This window comes from Cherax quadricarinatus, chromosome 88, assembly GCF_038502225.1.
Source record: "Cherax quadricarinatus isolate ZL_2023a chromosome 88, ASM3850222v1, whole genome shotgun sequence".
Taxonomy (NCBI): domain Eukaryota; kingdom Metazoa; phylum Arthropoda; class Malacostraca; order Decapoda; family Parastacidae; genus Cherax; species Cherax quadricarinatus.
Genome location: NC_091379.1, coordinates 13,718,674 through 13,740,232, shown reverse-complemented (window position 1 = coordinate 13,740,232; position 21,559 = coordinate 13,718,674). Strand labels below are relative to the sequence as shown.

General features: G+C 44.9%; 1 long non-coding RNA gene across 1 annotated transcript in view; it reads left to right on the top strand.

Moving 5' to 3' along the window:
- The first annotated feature begins 7,884 nt into the window (after window positions 1-7,884).
- The window catches only part of LOC138855277 (uncharacterized), a 68,535-nt gene continuing 54,860 nt past the window's right edge, over window positions 7,885-21,559 (top strand). The window contains exon 1 of the long non-coding RNA XR_011394483.1: window positions 7,885-8,058. This is a non-coding gene — a long non-coding RNA (uncharacterized lncRNA). The remainder of the gene's footprint in view (window positions 8,059-21,559) is intronic.

Here is a 21,559-nt window from a genome sequence, read left to right as displayed (position 1 = left end):
CCGCACACTTCTCGTCACATATAACCTATCGAGCCTGGCCGCGTATCCCTGTCTATGAAACGTATGCTCAACCATTAGGTCCCCACCTCCAATAACATCCCTTAACCCCACGCCCAGCAAAAGATCCCTTAGGCTAACCAAAAAACACCCTGCCCCCCGTGGCTCCACAACCTTTCTACGTACTATACAATTCCAATCACCGCCCACGATTGTTACCGAGGGAAGAGATCTCAAATAATAAACCAAAACATCATGCACAAATTCATTCTTCACCCGTACATCACGCTCCGCCGGCGCATACACACAAACCACTGCCAGTCGCTCACCTCTCCACCATCCATCTACCCGGAGTACCCTACCCTCCTCCCCTCCCTCACATCTAATTACAACAAACGGGCTTGTCTCCCGAATCAGAATTCCAACCCCACCTTTCAAACGGTCCGAATATGCCACAAACACACGATATCCGTCCACATTCAAATCCTGACCCGCCTTAAAGTTATGCTCCTGCATGAATACAATATCTATGGCATGACGCCTCAGAAATCCCTGGAGCCACAAACGCTTCACATTCATACACAACCCATTTTCATTCACAGTCATACACCTGAAACCTTCTTGAAGGGTTTTACACGCTGCCCTGTAACTCCTTTCATAGACACGTCACCAGCCTTCCTATTTTTCCCACCATGCTCACCACAGTGAGCTCTATTCCCTCCCCGGTCGAACACCTGACCGGACACACCTGTGGCGCCTCCACTCACCACATCAGCCCACGGTTTCTTCCCCGGTCTTTGCGCCGGGGTCAAGACATCATCGGAATCAGAGTGCGTTGCCGCCCTCTTCCGCCGAACACTCTCTGCATCCATGGTCTGGTCGGGGGATGCCTCACAATGCACCTCCGCCGCCACCTCGACCACGGTCACCATTCCCGTAGAAGAGGCACCTGCAGTCAGCTGGCTGTCTCTCCTCTCGTCCTCACTCTCCTCAGGTCCCACCACCGATTGTACATCATCTCCAGCTCTCTTCGTCTCCAAAAACTTTTCTGTCAACTGCTCCAAAGCCACATCCTCTGCTCGTTCTTCTCCACTCAACTTGGTCTCCCCTTCCACCAAAGCGGAGACTGTAGATCCTACAGGCATTGATGGGCTCGACCCCACCGTCGGGAACTCTCTCTCCACCTCCTCGCTCCAAGACGAACTATGGCCCTTTACAGGCATCCCGCTGGCAGGCCCCGCCTTCGGGTCAGGCCCTCGCTCCATCCTTCTGTCTGCAACCTGTCGTTGCTGCTGCCTCTCACACTGTGCTGCCATATGGTCATAAGCACCACATAGCCTGCAGGCCTTGCGCTGCCCTGCGTAATACACCATCACTTGCATCCAAAAGTCGTCCAGGATGACAAACGACGGGATGGGATGCCTCAGCGTCATCTTTAGGTTGAACGTACCCTCCGGCCAGCCGGCGTGCGCCCCATCCACCCAGGTACCTGCCGTTGCCAGATGCACAGTACCATAACGTTCAAAAACGTTCCGTATATCTGCTTCGTCAGCTTCGAAAGGCACGTTGCGTACCTTCACCCAAGTGTAGTGTCGCGACACGTCAATTAAACGAACTCGTATTGCCGAGTTTACATCCACACAGCCATCTTGATACTGCTCCACCAGGCGCTCATACACTGCCGTCGATCGTAGCTTAACGAATATTCGGTAAGCCCCGTTGAGCGATACTCCATACAAATCTTGATCAGCAATGCCGTATGTGTCGCGAATAATCAAAGGTAGAAGCACCTGTGCGGACTGAGGCGTAACTACACCCCGCACTAAATCAAAGCACACAGTGTTGACGCGCCTTCTGATAGTCTGCGCCATCTTGTGAAAATCAATCTGCGCAGGAAGGCCTCTCAACCAGGAGCGTGTGCGCAGCACAACCTCACGGCAATAAAGCGATGAGGTCAATGGGGTAGTGGTCTGTGGTATTATCTGTAATTATGCCTGATTTTAAAGGGGATATGGTGTTGATCCAGATGTGGTCAAGTAGGGAAACACTAGTCTCTGTAACTTTTGTAGGTTTTGTTACTCTTGGTAGCAACATGCAGTTGCTCATTGTGTTTGTGAATTCAGTAACGTGTGGGTCCTGGTCTTGCAGGAGATTTATATTGAATTCACCTGAGAGTAGTAAGTGATCTTTGTTCATGCGTGCATCAGTTATCATACTTCCTAGGTTTTGACTAAATTGGCTAATGTTTGATTGTGGAATTCTGTAGATGTTTATCACTGTGAGAGGTTTTTGTAGGTATTTGGATTTGAATTTAGCTATTATATATTCCCCATGTTCATCCCTTGTGCAAGTATTAGTGATACATTCTAGTTGGTCTGAGTAGTATATAGCTGTGCCACCCCCTTGTTGGTCTGGCCTACAGTTGTGTATGGCTGTGTAACCAGGAATGGCATAGACATCTGTAGTATCAGGCTTTAGCCAGGTTTCAGTTAGTGTAATGATGGACATATTGGCATGCAAGGAATTTAGTAATGCTAGGAGGTCATCATAATGCTTGCTTAAAGATCTGATATTGTAGTTAAAGATAGTTATGTTGTTGTTGGCTCTGAGAAGTGCCTTTGATTGTTCTGCTGTGTAGTAATTACAGTTACTGTTTGAATCATTTAAGTCATTAAATAAGAGGTTGGTATCAGGATCAATGCTTGTAATCATAAGATTTGTAGTGAATCTATAGTTAGAATTAAGTAAAAAATAAAGTAAATATTCTAAAGCTAAAAAAAAATAGCACCTGAATTATTTAACAAATGTAAAAATAAAGAGCTAAGGTAGTTTTTTAAAGCTAGAATAAAGGAGACAATATAAAAGGGACTAAAATAATTTGTGGTGAACAAATAAAGTGATGATCAAATAATGGAGCTTGGGAATATGATAGTAGGTAGTACTTTAAAGGTAATTCTTTAAAGTTAGAATTATAATATAAAATTATAATATAAAAGGGACTAATATAAGTTGTGGTGAACAATAAAGTGGTAATCAAATAAATGAGCTTTGGAGTATAATGGCAAAATAGTGAACTTATTAACTTTAGCACCTGAGAATAGCACCTTGATTAGTTTAACAATTGCGAATATATGATCTAAGGTAGTTATATAAAGCTAAAATAAAGGACAAAAAATATATAAGGGACTACAATTGAGTAATGGTAAACAAGTTAAATGGACAGATAGTCACTATGAAATAATATTGGTTTAGGGGTAAGATCTGATTTGTAATATTAAATAAGTTGAGCAGTTTATTGCACAATAAAAAGTAAAAAAAAAATGAGGTAGTTGGTACTAGCTAGCAAAAGATAGTTTTGGTACTTGCAAAAAAAGTAATTGGAATATACACTAATTGCACACACAATAAAAAGTGACTAGAAAAACAAGTAGTGGTAAACAAAATTAAATGGACAGGTAAGAACAATGAATAATGGTAATGTCTTGGTTATAATATGATAGTAAGATGGTAGACAGGTACAAAGGATAATATAAAGGTTGGAGTTGAATATGCAAACTTGAAAATTTGGCAACAAAATGTTATGGGAAGTATAAAATAATGTTTAATGTACAAAAGTAAAACTGACTGGTAGTAAATATGGTGTTTAATAAAATTTTAGTAAGTAATAATGATTACAAAATAAGTGAAAAAGTAATGTTTATTTCTTTCAATATTGCACTGGTAGTTATACTAGAGGTTATATGGCAGTACAAGGTAATTAAGAGTACTCTAAGATAGTAAATGTGGTATTAAAACAGGTAAAGGTAATTAGACAAGTAATGGTTATTAAATGTCAAAAATGTTAAGAGTAAATTGAAATTATAGTAAAAATGATAATTATTAATTTTAGTAAGTAATATCAATTGATAGTATTTAAAAAAATATGAGGTAGTAATATGGACAGAGAAAGTATCAATTCAGCTAATGTTTAAGCAAACAATAGTAAATAAGAAAATTACATAAGGTGACTTATGCTTACTAGTAAAATCACAAAATGAGGTAGTTGATTATTTAATTACTAAGAGATTGTACAATGAAATTTGAACAATAATGGAGCAAAACATACACTACACTACGTAGACTTTTAAGTTGGACATTGTTTAGTTATTCTCTGTAAGATCAGTATCCCTGAGAAATCGTGATAGATCATTCTCGTTCGTGATTGTGTACAGTTGACCTACATTTGTTTTCCTAACAAGAATTTTCCCATCCCGTGTGAAGCATTGGTGTATTGTGTCGTTATTCTCCCGCTTAAGTTTTCTTACTCTATACAGGAGGTTCCAAAGTGGTTGGGCCACTTACCTATTATATCCTACCTCTCCCCCCCTCCAACCCTTTTCCAATATTTCCATCCTTACCCATCCTTCTTCCTTCCCCATCTTACCAAAGCTCTGGTCATTAGAACAAGAACAGGAGGTTCTAACGTTTTTTGGTAAGACACTCGTTTATGTGGAAAAAGACACTTATGTACAGTTCAGGACATTTATTAAAGGAAACGTTTCGCCATGAGTGGCTACTTCAGTCCTAATACATCCTCTGTATTAGGACTGAAGTAGCCACTCGTGGCGAAACGTTTCCTTTAATAAATGTCCTGAACTGTACATAAGTGTCTTTTTCCACATCTTGTCGGTATCACCATACCATTTCCTCACACTCGTTTATGTATACCTCTTTCTTTACTTTAATAGATGCAATAATTAAGTCTTTTTTCCTGTCATGTGAGTGGAATCTAAGCATAGCACTTTTTCTACCATGGGATCCTAGTAACCTGGCTTCTTTTATTTCAGACTCAGGTACAATAACATTTGTTTGGTCCTTTATGATCTGCAGAGTAATTTCTTTACTGTTTGTTTGGTTCATATCACTGGGAAAAAGCGGACTGTTAACTATTACTGTGTCCGATAGTTTATCTTGTTCAGTTTTATCTTCTTGGAGAGCAAAGTAGTCACTGAACTGGTTATCTAAGTTGTTCTTCCATTCTTTTACTGCTTCTTCAACATTTGTATTAAGAGATATTATTTGTTGGGTATGGCTATCTATGACTGTCTGGATGGTCTTGCCACAGTTTGTCATTCCTGGTGTTGATAACTTTTGTTCAAGACTGAGGATTTTGTTCTCGAGTTGTTTCATCCTGGTGTCTTGTTTTGTTAGTGTCTCTAGAAGATTCATATTTTCAATAACTAAGTTGGAGATGCATGACTTTAGGGTATCTGGATCGTTGGTCATACCTGAGAGACTACTTGGTAGGTTGAATCCGGGGAAGAGAGGGGAGGATGGGCTGGTGGCAGCCATGTTTGTTGTTATTGTTGTGGTGTCGCCTTGAGTGGTGGTGAGTGGGGTGGTTGCTGGGCCGGCGTCCTCCTGGCTACACTTGTTGAATAGTTGATTTTTCGGCGTTTTCTTGCTGGCCTTGGTGCTGTTTCCTCTTAGATTGCGCCTCATAATACTACAGGAATTGTTGTAGTTAAGAAGAAGTTGTAGTTATACAAAGTTTAGGGTTACGTTGTTCGGCTGGCAGCGGGGTGTTGCTTTCGGTTTGTGAGCAGTCTTCCTTTGATCTCTATTATGTTCGATTTGTAGGTTTCACTGTTGGTAATCTTTGGTCATTCTGGGTGCTACGTTGGGTAGTGCAGTTTTGCATGTAACTAGGTCATCATAGGAGCATTGGTAGCTCTGATAGTTGGAGAAAAGTACGGAGCTCGGAGGTCGCTGCTGCCGCTGCCGCTGTTTGTTAACTGCTCATTACTCTGTAATTTGTCTATGATTGTAATCATGTCATAATGTGTTTATCATTCATTACCTTTGAAACTTATCATGATTGTGACCAGCTCTACCTGGAGCTCATTACCTTTGTAAATTATCATGATTAATGTGTTTGATTCATTACCTTTGCAATTATTCATGAGTGTGACCAGCTCTACCTGGAGCTCATTACCTTTGTAACTTGGTCATGATTATGATCAGATCTAGTTCATTACCTTTGTAACTTGCTCAGCTATCAAAACTTTGGAGTCCAGTCCCTGGACCAATTATGTACCTCTGTAATCTTTTGGCTACCGCCCACAGGATGGGTATGGGGTGCATAATAAACATATTAAACTAAAAAGAACTAAGAGAAATAAAGATATGTATATGTGTATATATGTATCAGTATTCATATTTGTATGGAAATACTCCATGTTTATTTTAAAGTAACAATTGGATTTGTATAAGGGTTAGGTTTCACTACCTATTTTCTTATATTTGTGTGCACCTCTGAGGCTACATGGAGTTTACCTGGAGAGAGTTCCGGGGGTCAACGCCCCCGCGGCCCGGTCTGTGACCAGGCCTCCTGGTGGATCAGAGCCTGTCAACCAGGCTGTTACTGCTGGCTGCACGCAAACCAACGTACGAGCCACAGCCCGGCTGGTCAGGTACCGACTTTAGGTGCTTGTCCAGTGCCAGCTTGAAGACAGCCAGGGGTCTGTTGGTAATCCCCCTTATGTATGCTGGGAGGCAGTTGAACAGTCTCGGGCCCCTGATACTTATTGTATGGTCTCTTAACGTGCTAGTGACACCCCTGCTTTTCATTGGGGGGATGTTGTATCGTCTGCCAAGTCTTTTGCTTTCGTTGTGAGTGATTTTCGTGTGCAAGTTCGGTACTAGTCCCTCTAGGATTTTCCAGGTGTACGTAATCATGTATCTCTCCCGCCTGCGTTCCAGGGAATACAGGTTCAGGAACTTCAAGTACTCCCAGTAATTGAGGTGTTTTATCTCCGTTATGCGCGCCGTGAAGGTTCTCTGTATATTTTCTAGGTCAGCAATTTCACCTGCCTTGAAAGGTGCTGTTAGTGTGCAGCAATATTCCAGCCTAGATAGAACAAGTGACCTGAAGAGTGTCATCATGGGCTTGGCCTCCCTAGTTTTGAAGGTTCTCATTATCCATCCTGTCGTTTTTCTAGCAGCTGCGATTGATACGATGTTATGGTCCTTGAAGGTGAGATCCTCTGACATGATCACTCCCAGGTCTTTGACGTTGGTGTTTCGCTCTATTTTTTGGCCAGAATTAGTTTTGTACTCTGATGAAGTTTTAATTTCCTCGTGCTTACCATATCGGAGTAATTGAAATTTCTCATCGATGAACTTCATATTGTTTTCTGCAGCCCACTGAAAGATTTGGTTGATGTCCGCCTGGAGCCTTGCAGTGTCTGCAATGGAAGACACTGTCATGCAGATTCGGGTGTCATCTGCAAAGGAAGACACGGTGCTGTGGCTGACATCCTTCTCTATGTCAGATATGAGGATGAGAAGGGTTATGTATCACTTTGTGTATTGTAGAAGTGTATATGTTTGTGTTGCGTGAAGATTGCACAAGTGTTGAGGTTGCATAGTGATGCTAGTATTGCTTATTTGTTCGTAAACTAGGAAAATGCAAATGTATTCTTATACGTTCCTCTCTATTGTTCAATTAAATGTAATATGCATGTCTAATGTTTATAAAGTTGTAAGAATATGCATAGACCTCACATTATTTTGTGCTGTGAGGGGTGACTGTGTTAGTATTGTATTTAGTGTTATTGTGTATGTGTTTCAGTTATCTGTTGGAATGGTGGTGGAGTTTCAGCACATGTTAGCAATTATATAGTCATGTTTTATGTATGTTTGACGTAAATATATATGTATTAATATATATATATATATATATATATATATATATATATATATATATATATATATATATATATATATATATATATATATATATATATAAGTTTTAAATAAAATAAAAAACTACTTCAACAATGTAAGTGATAATCATTACACTGGTGCCTTGAGAGCTCTCTGGGGGTACCTGTGGTCTCACTCATCCAGTCTAGGTTGTGGCTGGAGACGAGTGAGTGGCAGTGATGGTGGTGGTGCCAGGATTGTCCAGTGTTATGTGATACCAACGTCTCCAAAGTCATCATTAACTACACAATAACAGTAACAACAATTAACTGTATAAGAGGAGCAAGTAGCTAACAGTGAGTTACTCATAACAAGGTAATGAATTATATGGTATATTCTGACCTCTCTTTTCTTATCTTGGTATATTCTGACCTCTCTTTTCTTATCTTGGTATATTCTGGCCTATCCTCTCCTGGTATATTCTAAGCTCTCCTCTCTTTATTTGCAATACTCTGGCCGTCGGTGCTCCAAGCAAAACGCTATTTGTGGGGGCGATGCTCCTGGCAGTTTTGATTTCACTGCATCGATCACTTGTTGGAGGTTCCACCAACTTAGAAGCCCGAGGCACCATTAAAGCATGGCGCAACCTATTCCCGTTCGGCAGTTTGCAGTTCCTGAAGGACGAGGCAAACTGCTAACCACATCAGTCATCAAGGCAGTTCGCAACTACCCAAGAACGGATAATTGTGTCTCTCTGCCCCATCGTCGCAGGAATCACAGAGGTAGACCCAAGAAAAATTTCACTGAAAACGAGAAAATCTGTGCAAAGGTTAGCAAAAAAATCGAAAAGGGTAACACAGTGGGAGCAATCAGAATAATTACAAGTGACGACACAGTAACTCCCAAAAATGAGACCACAGCCCAGGTACTACGAGACAATGGAAATAAATGGTATAAAATACCGACACAATGGAAATATAAACACATATGCAGTTTAATGTGATCCTTTATTGACAACGTTTCGCCCACACAGTGGGCTTTTTCAAGTGACAGACAGATCTACCTGGTGTGGAAGGTACGTGAGTATTTATAGTCAGGTTCAGAATGTTGAGGTCAGGTGGAGAATACAGCATCCGATGATCTGCCGAGTGGGGTTATAGAGTCTAAAATCTTGGGTAGCTAAAATCTTGTGTTTATATTTCCATTACTACGAGACAAGTATCCATCAAGGGACACTATAGCCATCAACAACAACCCTGAGGGAGACCCCATCACTGAACAATAAATTCTGCCAGAATCAGAAGACTATAAGGCGATTGTGTAACCTCCAGCAGGATCTGCAGGAGGTTACACTGGAATTCGACCACACCTCAAAGAGATAGTAAATCCAGTACTCAGCGCATCTTCATCAATTTTTCTCACCGAGTTAACAACTTTCGTCAAAAACTGCCTGGCTGGGCGAATCTCAGAAGAAATTAAACCTTTCTTTTTTGAGCCTCATTATGTGTTTTGAAGAAAATGATGGGGGAATCAGACCCATTGTTGTTGGTAACACTCTTCGCCGTCTCGTTGCCAAAGCAGCAGTAAGAAACATTCGCCTAGAAGCTGCCAGTTTACTCCAGCCACACCAACTAGGATTTGCGGTCTCTCAAGGCAGTGAAGCCGCAGCTCATGCGGCGAGGACCTACATCAGGGACCTACCAGAAGACAAGGCTGTAGTCAAACTTGATTATAGAAATGCCTTTAATATTGTAACGAGAGATGTAGTCTTGCCGGCTATTTGGAATCGGTTCCCCAGTCTTTTCCCCTTCATTTCAGCCGGATACAGCAAACCCTCAATTCTTTTGCTTGGAGAACATGAAATTCTTTCATCAGAAGGTTTTCGGCAAGGTGACCCACTCGCTCCACTTCTCTTCCTTCTGTTTGGCAGTAAGAGAACTACCAGCTTATGCAGCCAGCTCAACATCTGGTACCTGGATAATGGCACTCTGGCTGGCACTAAAGAGTCCCTGTTAGAGAACCTGCAACCTAAATCATCACAACACACCAGGAAATAATCAATGCCGTGCGAACAATCCTCCCAGAAGTCTCTACTACCACTCCATCCAACAGTATCTCTTGGAAGCACCGGTGGGTCATCAGGCCATCAACACTGTCCTCAAGGACAAATTGAATGACCTGAAGAGAATGGAGGAGAGAATAAACGATCTTAATGCCCATGATGCTCTGTATCTTCTTTCAAGGTGCCTTACTATGCACCTCTTTTGACAACCCAACACTCGACGAATATGACGCACTCCTGAGATCATCTTTAAGAAGGCACTGAACCTGTCGTTAGAGGATCAGCAATCCGATCAGGCAACCCTCCCAGTACAATTGGTAGGTTCCCAAACGCTTGAGAGACATGGTAGGGGCTCAAGGTTCACTGAAGCAGCGATGTGGTGGGACACCCTTGCAGACTCCCCCAGTAGACCAGCTCCTCCCAAAGACCACAAACAGTCTCACTCATCATGGAAAAAATCGCCAACACAATACTCATCAATGCTTCACAAAACGACAAAGCTCATCTCCTGGCAGTGAAGGCACCACACTCAGGAGATTTCCTTTTAGCTGTTCCCAGTTCCTCCCTGGGCACTTGACTCGACCCACAGGCCATTCGGATTGGTGCTACTCTTCTCCTACCTCTTCAAGGGGGGCTCCTTGGCGTGGTGAAGAGGCTCTTGGTCTGAGGAATTAGCCCTGTCGGTCTTCTTCCTCAGACCGAACCTAATTACCCCCCATTCTCCCCTCCCCTATCCCATCCTCCCCATCCTCCCCTTTTTCCATTCCTCCTCCTCCTCCTCACCCCTCCCTTTTGCCCTTCCTCTTTTTGGCCTTTGGGATTTCTCCCACAGGCGTGCTAGTTCCTAGGTAGGGGAAAGGACACCGGGGTCCATCCCATTCCGTTGAGGTTCTTGGCGGTGGCGTAGTTTGCCGTGGAATCTGGATTGCCTGGGGATGTCCCGATCCCTCTCCGGTATCCCGGAGTAGCTTTGGGTGTCTTTCGGGCGACGGGTGTATCTCTGGAAGCCACCTTTCGGATTCCGGGGGTGGTGGCCGAAGGAGGTATGCTTTGTGGTGGATATCCGGCCGCCCTCTCTTTTGTCCACCGAGGTAGCTCGGCAGATGTGAGGTTGCTATCCTGGATTGCTGGTTTACTGGCATGAAGGGTAGGGTATGGCACGGGTTCCATGCTGCATCTGCACTACTAGCGGTGTTGAGGTCCTCTTGGGCGCGGAGGGAGATTTCCGGCCCTTTCATTCCTCCTGGGAACTATTCCTCCCCGCTCCCCCCTTTTTTTATTCTTTTTTTTTATTTTTATTTTCTTTTCTTCTTTCTTTTTTTTTCTTAAAAACAAAAAGCAAAGGAGTAACCTAACCATGGCAGCCCTAGTCCATGAACCCACTACCCCCGGGCCCCTTCTTGATACCGCACCCCATTCTGACCCTGCCTTGTGTTTAGACCACTCTTCAGACACTCCTGATGCCCCTGTACCTCTTGCTGGTGCTGTTTCCTCACCCGCTTCAGGTACCGGGGCTTCGACTGACTCCTTTGATTTGTCTGAACTCCGCTCTCCTTTGACTATGCTTCCGGCTTCTCCGTCTACGGTACGGCAATTTTCGAATCGCCCACCCATTTCACGCTGGACCATCTCCAGTCCTACTCCTAAACGCCAACGTCAATCTCCTGATGATGCTCCTTCGTTACCTTCCCATTCTACTCGGAAAAGACCGACGCGTCAAGCACTCCCTCTCCACGCTCAGTTTCGAACCACACAATGGACTAAATTCTTTACTTTAAGACCGACTTCTTCTTCTGCCTACCTTTCTGACCATAGTATTGGCAAAGCGCTCCTGCGTCATGTTGGCAGAGATATTTCATTTCATGCTCTCAAGAGCGGTACGCGCATCGTCACTGTCCAGAATGCTACCCAAGCTCATGATCTTTCTCTCCTTTCGAATATCGATACTACTCCTATCACTATTGAAAAACATCTTTCTCTCAATTCTTGTAGTGGTACTGTCATTCTGCCCCATACCATAGTCCAACAGAATTTCCAGTCATGTGGCAATGACATTTTTGAACAGCTGGAACTCCAGGATCTCCCAATCCTCAAAGTAGACACTTATGTCCTTCCTGCCCGGGGGCGGAGACGTTACCCTTGCAATGTGGCTCGTTTAACTTTTGACAGCCGAGAACTCCCGTCCTCTGTATATGTCACGGGACATCGGTTACAAGTTCGAAAGGTGATACCTACACCGCAACAATGTAGAAATTGCTGGCGTTTTGGTCACCCAGCGAAATATTGCAGATCTATGGCCGAATGCCCAGTCTGTGGTGCCGATGACCATTCTAATACATCTTGCAGTCAATCTCCATCTTGCCTTAATCGTAATGAAGCTCACCCTTTGTACTCCCGCCGTTGCCAGGTCTACTTAAATGAACGTGAAATCCGTTGCCTCAAAGAGGCAGAAGGTCTCCCTTATGCTATGGCAGTTACTCATCTCCGCCTCCAAGGGAGACTACCCCGTGTTTCTTATTCTCGTGTTTCCAAACATCCCCCCACTTCTGGGGTCCCATCTTCTGCAGCCTCCTCTGTTGTTACCCCTCCCATAGCCACTACGGCATCTAATCCTTTTGCTGTCCTTGGCTCTGACGTCCCGACTACAACTCAGTCTGTTCTCACATCTTTGCGTCCTTCCTCACAAGTCCCAGTATCGACAAGACCTCGTACGACACCTAATAACAATCGCCCCTCTACTCAGAAGTCCAAAAAATCCACATTGCTCAAATCTTCTTTGCCCCTTCCTTCCCTTCTTCCACCTCCACACTTTACCTTTCCAGTCTCTGTACCTAGTTCTTCCCCTCTCTCTGGCTCAATTACAAGTGTGGAGATTCACCCTCCTCCTCGTACTATGCCTTCCACCCCAGTCCCCTCCCAAGTTTCTCCCTCTTCTGCCACCTCCCAGGTTTCTGCCTCTTCTGTCCCCCCCTACACTTCATCTCCAGTCCCTTACACTCTTCCCTCCCCCTCTACTTTGGTACAGTCCATTACTGTCTCAATCTTTACTCACCCTCCTCCTTCTATCTCCAATATGGTCTCCCATACATCTTTGAATTCAGAAACACTTGAAGCCATTTCAGAATATATTGCAGAGACTAAACCTTCAATGGACACTGATTCACTTCCTGTTCCTTCTCTTCCCTCTCCTCCATCTTCACAACCCCATTCTTCGCAACGCTCCGTTCCTTCGCTACTTGAACGTCTTCCAATGCCACCACACGTTGACTTTTCTAACCCCTCTAGTCTGTAGGTGCCTTTACCTACAGATTCCTGATATTTTCTTCATCGCCAATCATGGCCTATTTACAGTGGAATATCCGCGGCCTCAGGGGTAATCGGGGTGAGCTTCAGATGTTGCTTTCCAGGTTTTCCCCTGTTGGTGCTTGCTTACAAGAACCAAAATTACACTTGGCTGTTTTCCAACCTATCTCAGGCTATAATTTATTGTATTCTTCGGATCCTTTCTCAGATGGGACCTTTAATGAAAGTGCCCTTCTTCTACGCAATGATATTCAGTACTGTCAACTATTTGTCCATACCTCGCTGCATTACACTGCAGCCCGTATCCACTTGAATAAGTGGTTTACAATATGTTCTTTATATCTCTCTCCTTCTCGAGCATTTTCTATCCCAGACTTTGCCTTTCTTGTTTCATCCTTACCACCACCACTTCTGTTACTTGGTGATTTTAATTCCCACCATTTCCTCTGGGGGGGGGGTCTCATTGTGACTCACGTGGCATTGAGTTGGAGGCTTTTCTCGCCTCTCACCCCCTCCATGTTTTAAATACGGGTACTCCCACCCATTTTGATCCTCGTACTCATACTCTCTCTTGCATCGATCTATCAGTCTGCTCTTCCTCCACTGCACTAGACTTCACCTGGTCTGTTCTACCAGACTTACATGACAGCGATCATTTTCCGATCATTCTTATTTCTCCTTCCTATTCACCACCTTTCCGTAGCCCTCGCTGGCAATTTGATCGGGCAAATTGGGATCTTTACTCACACCTCACTGCTTTTAGTGAGGTTCCTTCTTCATCCTCCATTGATGAGCTCCTACACATCTTCTCGACATCAGTTTATACCGCAGCTTCTCATTCTATACCCCAAACCTCAGGCAGGCATTCTCAGAAGTGCGTGCCTTGGTGGTCTCCTGCTTGTGCTCGTGCAGTACGTTTGAAACGTGCTGCATGGGGCAGGTACCGGTACAATAGAACCGCTGAGAGACTTCTTGATTTTAAGCAGAAGTGTGCGATCGCTCGCCGTGTCATCCGTGAAGCTAAACGCACTTGTTGGCGAGACTATGTTTCCACCATCACCTCTGCTTCTTCTATGAGTGCAGTCTGGAAAAAAGTGAGGAAATTGAGTGGTAAATACTCTCCTGACCCGGCTCCTGTTCTACGGGTCGCTGGTGTTGATGTAGCAAACCCTCTCGACGTTGCCATTGAACTTGGCACACATCTGGTCCGTATTTCCCGAGGGCTCCATCTATGCCCCTCGTTTCTTTCCTCAAAGTCTGCCAGAGAGTTAGTACCCTTGGACTTTTCTACTCTCAGAGAAGAACAGTATAATGTGCCTTTTACACTTCAAGAACTGGAGGCAACGCTCTCAGCTTGCCGATCATCGGCAGCTGGGCCTGACGACATTCATATTCGTATGTTACAACATTTACATCGGTCAGCCCTTGTAGTCCTCTTACACCTCTTCAATCTTATTTGGGCACAAGGAGTTCTTCCCCAGCTGTGGAAATCTGCCACTGTTCTCCCTTTCTGCAAACCGGGTACTACAGGACATGATGCCTCCCACTATCGCCCCATCGCTCTTACTAGTGCAGTTTGCAAAGTGATGGAACGCCTCGTAAATCGACGTTTAATGTGGTATTTAGAGACTCACAACAGTCTCTCCGCTAGTCAATATGGCTTTCGTAAGGGTCGTTCTACCATAGACCCCTTACTACGCTTGGATACGTATGTTCGTAATGCCTTTGCGAATAATCACTCAGTTATTGCCATATTTTTTGACCTTGAGAAGGCGTATGACACAACTTGGAGGTATAATATTTTGGCCCAGGCCCATTCCTTAGGCCTCCGAGGCAATCTACCATCCTTCCTTATGAACTTTTTAACTGACAGACATTTCCGTGTTCGAGTCAATAATGTTCTTTCCCCGGACTTCGTCCAAGCTGAAGGTGTCCCTCAGGGATGTGTTCTAAGCACAACACTGTTTCTCCTTGCTATAAATGATTTGGCCTCTGTTCTTCCACCCAATATTTGGTCATCACTCTATGTTGATGACTTCGCTATTGCTTGTGCAGGCGCTGACTGTCACCTTATTGCAGTTTCTCTCCAGCATGCGGTCGACCGTGTTTCCACTTGGGCCACCACGCATGGGTTTAAATTTTCAAGTACCAAAACTCACCAAATTACTTTCACTAGACGCTCAGTTATCTCCGATCATCCTTTGTATCTCTATGGCTCCCGTATCCCCGAACGTGATACTGTCAGGTTTCTAGGCCTTCTCTTTGACCGTCGGTTATCCTGGAAACCTCACATTACCTCTCTGAAGGCAACTTGTCACAGCCGGCTAAACCTTCTTAAAACCCTTGCTCATCTTTCATGGGGAGCCGATCGTCGAACTCTGCTTCGCCTACATTCAGCCCTCGTTTTATCGAAACTCGATTATGGTGACCAGATTTATTCCACGGCCTCTCCTGCTACTCTCTCTAGCCTTAACTCTATCCATCACCAAGGCTTACGTTTGTGCCTTGGTGCTTTTCGCTCTTCCCCTGTTGAAAGCCTCTATACAGAAGCAAATGTTCCATCCTTGTCTGATCGCCGTGATGCCCATTGCCTTCGCTACTATGTACGCTCTCACAATCTACACAATCCTTCCATTTATAGAATGGTCACCGATATTAGTAGACATTCTTTATTCGTTCGCCGCCCCTGTTTGCTCCGTCCCTTTTCTCTTCGCCTACATTCACTCTTGTCTTCCCTTCAGTTACCACCTTTATATGTTCATGTAGCATCTCACTTTTCCCTACCCCCCTGGGAAGTTCCAGCTGTTCGGGTCTGTTCTTTCTCACTCCCTTGCTCGAAAGCTCAACTGCCTACGGTGGCTTCCCGTCTCTTTTTCTTGATCACTTCCACTCCCATTCTCATGCCACCGCTGTGTACACAGATGGCTCTAAGTCTTCAGACGGCGTCGGATTCGCAGCAGTGTTTCCGGACAGCGTCGTGCGGGGGCATTTACTATCTTCAGCTAGCATTTTTACTGCTGAACTGTATGCCATTCTTGCAGCACTTATTCGTATCGCATCAATGCCTGTGTCATCATTTGTAGTAGTCTCAGACTCCCTTAGTGCTCTACAGGCTATACGAAAATTTGATACATCTCATCCCCTAGTTCTCCGTATCCAACTTTGGCTACGCCGTATCTCTACCAAACATAAAGATATTGTTTTTTGTTGGGTCCCTGGTCATGTCGATGTACAGGGCAATGAACAGGCAGACACTGCTGCGCGGTCAGCAGTGCATGACCTACCAATTTCCTATCGAGGTGTTCCATTTCTGGACTATTTTGCTGCAATAGCTACCCACCTTCGCACCCGTTGGCAACAACGTTGGTCAACTCTGCTCGGTAACAAACTTCATTCTATTAAACCGAGCACAGGTTACTGGCCGTCTTCTTGTCATCAGTGCTGAGGTTGGGAGACCACTCTCTCCCGCCTTCGCATTGGCCACACTCGTCTTACTCATGGGTATCTCATGGAGAGGCACCCTGTTCCTCTCTGTGAACAGTGTCAAGTTCCAGTATCGATTAGCCACATTCTGTTAGACTGCCCTCTCTATCAACGAGCACGCAGAATTTACCTCCAACGTCGTCTTCGTTCTACTACTCTCTCTTTACCTTCCCTTCTTGCTGATGGACCCTCCTTTAATCCTGACTCTCTCATTGACTTCTTGACAACGACTGATTTACTCCACAAACTCTGATGATACTTTTCGCACTCCCCTCAGCCCTTTCTAGTTCAGTCTCTTGCTGCCCTTTACCCTTTCACCATCCACTACCCCGCTGTTATCCGTAACCTATTACTCATCCATCTCCCTTTTGCCACCTGATGCCCTCGCTTCCTTCCTGCCCTGCAGCACTGTATAGTCCTTGTGGCTTAGCGCTTCTTTTTTTATTATAATAATAATAATAATACTCTTCTCCTAACCGCCCACATCCTTACCGAACATAGTTGTATTTGCGGCAGGGCGATGGCTGATCAATTCGGACTTCATGGTCTCGTGTGTCTCACATCAGAAGGAAAGTATGCCAGACATAAGGAGGTAAACGACATCATAAAAAGAAGCTTCACCACAGACCGTTGCCCGGCTGAACAGGAACCCACAAGTGCAGAGGTCTGATGGAAGCCAAAGCGTCCTGATGGAGCCACTATGCTACCCTGGAAGGATGGAAAGCAGATTGTCTGGGACTACACCTGTGCTGCCACATTGGCAGACACCTACTTGCCATACTCCATAGCTGAAAGGGGTGGAGCTGCCAGCCACAGGGAGACCCAGAAGACCCGCAAATATGAAGACCTTCCCCCTTGCTATAACTTCATCCCAATAGGGGCAAAGACCGTTGGAACATGGTGCAAGTGTGCTCTAAAGTTTCTCAAAGAGCTGGGTGAAAAACTCATCATAGAAATCAAGGACCACAGGGCGACCAGCTTCCTCTTTCAGAGACTCAGTGTCGCGATCCACAGGGGAAATGGCTGCAGCATTCTGGGCATGCGACACACCGCCGGGGAGCTGGAAGAAGCATTTGAGATGTAGCTCTGAGTTACCTATGTTGTTTTACTACCTATTGTATTGTATTTTTGTCAATGTGTTTTGTATTTAAATAAAGCATATATATAATTTAGAGAGGGTGATATGAGAAAATTTTCAAACAGCTTCAGGGAGAACCTTGAGTTTTCCCTGAAGCAAGTTTATTCACTTCTCTGAAGATGAGGGTCCCCAGGACAGTTCCAGAGGTGGTACCTTAAATATATGCAAGGAATTCGCGAGAGCAGGCGAAATATACACAAACACTGATCTCTGGCTGAAGGAGACTCGAACCTACGAACCTTAGGACAAGGTACGCAGTGCTTTACCAATCTACCCACACTGGACAATACCTTGGCGTGTAGCTTGCGCTGCACGTTTTGATCCAAGGCAGCCAGCTTTCAGGGAGAAGGCTTACAGCTTCGTAGGTTCGTAGGTTCGAGTCTCCTTCAGCCAGAGATCAGTGTTTGTGTATATTTCGCCTGCTCTCGGGAATTCCTTGCATTGTTCAAATCTCTAGTAAGGCTGATGCATGCAGGGGATGAGATAAAAAGCTGTAAGCCTTCTCCCTGAAAGCTGGCTGTCTTGGATGAAAACGTGTAGTGCAAGCTACACGCCAAGGTATTGTCCAGTGTGGGTAGATTGGTAAAGCACTGCGTACCTTGTCCTAAGGTTCGTAGGTTCGAGTCTCCTTCAGCCAGAGATCAGTGTTTTTATATATATATATATATATATATATATATATATATAAGGAGGTACCACCTCTAGAACTGTCCTAGGGACCCTCATCCTCAGAGAAAATAATAAACTTGCTTCAGGGAAAACTCAAGGTTCTCCCTGAAGCTGTTAGAGAATTTTCTCCTGCCACCCCCTATATTTCAAGTATGTTTTATTTAAAGACAAAATACATTGGCCAAACATTCACAAAAATACAATGGAAAGTAAAACAACATATGTAACTCAGAGCTACATCTCGAATACTTCGTCCAGCTCCCCTGCGGTGGGCCGCGTGCCCAGAATGCTGCAGGCATTTCCTCACTGAGTCTCTGAAAGAGGTAGCTGGTCGCCCTGTGGTCCTTGGTTTCTATGATGAGCTTTTCACCCAGCTCTTTGAGGAACTTTAGAGCACACTTGCCCCATGCTCCAAGGGTCTCCGACCCTATTGGAATGAAGTTATAGCAAGAGAAAGGTCTTCATATTTTCGGATCTTCCGAGTCTCCCTGTGGCTGTCAGCTCCACTCCCTTCCACTACAGAGTATGGCAAGTAGGTGTCTGCCAATGTGGAGGCACAGGTGTAGTCCCAGGCAATCTGCTTTCCATCTTTCCAGGGTAGCATAGTGGCTGCATCAGGACGCTTTTGACTTCCATCAGACCTCTGTAACTGGAGTTCCAGTTGAGCTGGGCAACGGGCTGTAGCGAGGCTTCTCTTTATGATGTCATTGACCTCCTCATATCTGGCATATTTCCCTTCTGCTGTGTGACACATGAGACCATGAAGTCCGAATTGATCAGCTGTTGCCCTGCCGCAAATACACCTATGTTCTGTGAGGATGGGGGCGGCTAGGCGAAGAGCAACACCAATCCGAATGGCCTGTGGGTCGAGACGGGTGCCCAGGGAGGAATTGGGAACAGCTAACAGGAAATCTCCTCAGTGTGGTGCCTTCACTGCCAACCGACGAGCTTTGTCCTTTCCTGAAGCGTTGGAGAGCATTGTGTTGGCGATTTTTTCCATGATGGGTTTGTCCCAATGGGACTGTTTGTGCTCTTTGCGAGGAGCTGGTCTACTGGAGGAGTCTGTAAGGGTGTCCCACCGAATCGCTGCTTCAGTAAACCTGGGGCCTTGAGCTCCTACCACGTCTCTCAAGCGTTCGGGAACTATCTTCTTGACTAATGCACTGGAAGCCAAACACGAAGACAGAAAAGCAGGTAAAGCAACATGCATTGCTTTGCGCACCCCTATACCTCCCAGTCGCACTGGGAGGGTTGCCTGATCCCATTGCTGATCCTCTATTGACAGGCTCAGTGCCTTCTTTAAAGTTGATCTCAGGTGTGCGTCATATTCATCCAGTGCTGGGTTGTCAAAAGAGGGTGCACACCTCAGGAAGTAAGTGAGTCTTGGCATAGTAAGACATCTTGTGAGGAGATACAGAGCATCATGGGCATCAAGATCGCTTATTCTCTCCTCCATTCTCATCAGGTCATTCAATTTGTCCCTGAGGACAGTGTCGATGACCTGGTGACCCAGCGGTGCTCCCAAGAGGGTACTGTTGGACGGAGTGGTAGTAGAGACTTCTGGGAGGATTCTTCGCACAGCATTGATTATTTCCTGGTTCGCTGTGATTTCACACTTGGAGGGATTAAGGATGAGTAGCAAGTCTTCTTCCTGTGTTTTCACCAGTTGTAGGTCCCCCACCAGGGACTCTTCAGTACCTGCCAGAGTGCCATCATCCAGGTACCAGATATTGAGCTCATTGCATAGGCTGGAAGTTAGTTCTCTTACTGCCAAGCAGAAGAGAAGTGGAGCGAGTGGGTCACCCTGCTGAACACCCTCTGATGATTGAATTTCATGTTCTCCAAACAAAAGAATTGAGGGTTTGCTGTAGCCGGCTGAAATGAAGGGAAAAAGACTCGGGAACCAATCCCGAACAGCTTGCAAGACAGCAACTCTCTTCACCATATTAAAGGCATTTCTAACATCATGTTTGACTATGGCCTTGTCTTCTGGTAGGTCCCTGATGTAGGCCCTTGCCACATGAGCTTAGGCTTCACTGCCTTGAGATACCCCAAATCCTAGTTGGTGTGGCTGGAGTAAGCTGGCAGCTTCTAGTCGAATGTTTCTTACTTCTGCTTTGGCAACGAGACGGCGAAGAGTGTTACAACAGCAGTGGGTCTGATTCCCCCATCATTCTTCTTCAAAGCACATAGTGAGGCTCCAAAAAATGAAAGATTTAATTTCTTCTGAGATTCGCCCAGCCAGGCAGTTGTTGACGAAAGTTGTTAACTCGGTGAGAAGAATTGATGCAGATGCACCTAGTACTGGATTTACCATCTCTCTGAGGTGCTGAGGTCGAATTCCAGTGTAACCTCTATAAGGCGATTGTGTAACCTATAAGGTTACACAATCGCCTTATAGACTTCTGATTCTGGCAAAATTAATTGTTCAGTGATGGGGTCTTCCTCAAGGTTGTTGTTGATAGCTATAGTGTTCCTGGTAGGATGTTTGTCTCGTAGTACTTGGGCTGTGGTCTAATCTTTGGGAGCTACAGTGTCGTCACTTGCAATTATTCTGATTGCTCCCACTGTGTTACCCTCTTCGATTTTTTTGCTAACCTGTGCGCAGATTTTCTCGTTTTCAGTGGATTTTTTCTTGGGTCTACCTCTGTGATTCCTGCGATGATGGGGCAGAGGGACACAATCATCCGTTCTTGGGTAGTTGCGCACTGCCTTGATGACTGATGTGGTCAGCAGTTTACCTCGTGTTTCAGGAACTGCAAGACAGATATTGCAAAACAAGAGTAGTTTGCGCCATGCTTTAATGGTGCTACCTGCTTTCCTGTCCTTATGTGTGGCATCCAGTTAACTTGTAGCAGCGATTCTCCCTGAACATCGTAGGGACAAGGTTGGAGTCCATGACCAAAAGTTCGTTGACGGAGCCATGATCTGGGATAATCTAACAGGCTCTGAAACTAGATCTGCACGCCCAGTAGTGTAGAATATAGCTCAGAAGTGTAGAATATAGCTCAGTAGTGTGGAATATAACCTCAAAATTATTTCAGAGTGTGTTGGGGAAAGATAGAGACAGCCTCCTTGCAGTGAGAGCTCCTCATTCAGGGGACTTTTTGTTGAATGTTTTCCAACTCCAGCCTTGACACACTCCTCGACCCACACACCATTCGCATTGGTGTTGCCCTTCGACTTGCTGCACCTATTCCCACGAAACACAGGTGTATTTA